Genomic DNA, 2440 nt, shown 5'->3' with positions numbered 1-2440 from the left:
CAACGTTTTATTTCTCTAATTCAACTAAAAAATTAGTTGAATGGATATGAAGCGTGCCTTAGCTAAGAAATCACAGCACGTTTAATTGGTGAATTCAACTTAAAAAAATAGCCATTTCAACAAATATTTTATTATTATTAAGAGAATTAGAATTAAAAAATCTAAATTAGCAAAAATAAGATTATTTTAGTTGTCTCAAAAAATAACTAACTAAAATCAGAAAATCAACTAATTTTTTCGCCAAAATGCTAATTTCGGTCTTTCCGTGTGGTTCACGGGAGCGAGTCGACCTTTGGTCGAAAAGTGAACAACACTTTCCCAAGCACTTGGAATTTTACTGAATCACAGCGATAGATCTCCCCTCAACCCTCACTAGAATCTTTGAGGGAACGTCTTTCAAGCGTCAATTCCCCCCTAGCTCCATTCTCGTCCAAAGTAAGAAGTTGCAAAGTTTAAAGTTAAACATCTTGTTTGTTATTCAAGTTAGTCCCGGTGCGTTAAGATGAGCCTGCTGGGGAACAAGAAGCTTCTTACAAATAAATTGGATAAGAATTTTACTTCAATCTTTTACCGCTCCGAAGGCAGCAGTTTCAAACAAGAACGCTGGTGACCGTTGCTATGGGAGTGGGTGAGGTGGTTGGGGCAGATTTATTTGTTTCTGTTGATTGCTCTGATCAGATACCAAACTCACCTTTAGCATTCCGGAGTGTGTCAGGTTAACTGGCAAAGTTCCTTCTGGCTGTTGTCGAAAACAAAACAGAAATGTTAAGACGATTGAGCGCCGGCTGATAAAAAGTAGTGCCCGAGTTCGGTTTACCGGTGAACTCTAATGTAGATAAAACACTCTGTTGCGCCCGATGTTGTGCAGCTTGTTTCAAAAATACGACGACAATTACGAAGGTGGGGATAGAAGAAAACTTTTGTATCAAGTGTCGAACGGAAAACTTCATTTCACTGTGAAGATAAAAAAAAGTCGGTATACAAAAAAAAAAGATTCTACAGACATCCATGGTTTGGAGAGTTACAAGGTTGGCAACGAGACACTTCCACTGAACTAATCGGAGCTAGAGCATTGATCGGTCACCCTATGCATTCAATTTACGGTGAAGAATTCACGTACAACTTCATTTCCTTGGAAGTGGGCAGGATTCATAAATTAAACCGAACGGTGAGGAAAACTTTGTGAATAAACAAAAAAGAGCGTCTATTTCAAGCCAGACGTAAAACTCATCAAGCGTCGTCCTTCTGCTGTGAAATGGTGTTGTAGCATCAGGCAGACGATCCTTAGCCAAGCCAAAAATTATCATCGAAATGCGACTTATGCTGGATGGTCAGCACGCTATCCCCGTATTCGGTTGGTGTATCATCGCGTTGTGTTGTGTTTTGTTTCGAAGGGTTCCGTTGAACCTCTTTTAGCTCAATATCTCAAACATGGGGACTTTCACGGTGATGGGCAGGCACGCACCCAGAAAATTTTTTCGGAGGGGGTCTCAGAATATGATGATTAAGTTCCATTCGCCTTGAAATATGTATATAATTACTTGAACATTCTTTGAATAAAGTCGTTTGTTGAAAATTACTTATTTTATAATTGACTTAAATGTGAAGAATTTCGCGCTCAATCATATTCGCAGTTGGCAGAACATTCTGGACATGTAGACTTCGTCCTAAAATGTCACAATTCATACTTTGTTTTTCCAATACTTATCTAGACTGTTTCTAAAAAGGGCTAAACCTTTTAACCAGTTGACGAAAAGTCATTTTTTATTTAATACAAAAAAATACAGGGGCATTTTATCGAAAACTAAACTAAACTAAAAGTCATTATCATCCAAAAATTCAATGAAGCTCAATTTGAGAGGAGTAATGAACAAGAAACGGTGGACGGTTGGAAAGGAGCATAATAACCTACCTTGGGATGAAGTTTCGTTGAATTCGAAAATGGTGTTTTTTCTTGTAAGTTGACTTTAAATTTTGAAAACCGATATTTTACAAATAATTAGAGTAAAAAATGACAAATTCTACAGAAATTTGTTGCGATGTTGATTTTCTTTAAATAATTGTACTTTTCGAATGAAAACATTTTCGAATGAAAATGCTACTATGCACTGATGAGTCAAGAACGAAACGTAAACTAATGAAAATGGGTATACACTAAGGTCATTTTTTATGCGGTTTTTTTAGGCGACTTTTTTATGCGAATTTTCAGAGTTATGCGGTTTTTTTTATGCGAAGTTTCAGAGTTATGCGGTATTTTTTTAAACGAATTTTCAGAGTTATGCGGTTTTTTATGCGAAGTTTCAGAGTTATGCGGTTTTTTATGCGAATTTTCAGAGTTATGCGGTTTTTTATGCGGGACGTAAACTCGCATAAAAAAGATTTCAGTGTATGCACATAGCATAAATTTGGGGGTAAAAATATTTTTCCCTCTTTCCAATTA

The sequence above is a fragment of the Malaya genurostris genome, chromosome 3 (assembly GCF_030247185.1).
Source record: "Malaya genurostris strain Urasoe2022 chromosome 3, Malgen_1.1, whole genome shotgun sequence".
Taxonomy (NCBI): Eukaryota; Metazoa; Arthropoda; class Insecta; order Diptera; family Culicidae; genus Malaya; species Malaya genurostris.
Note: the sequence above shows the minus strand (reverse complement) of the source record.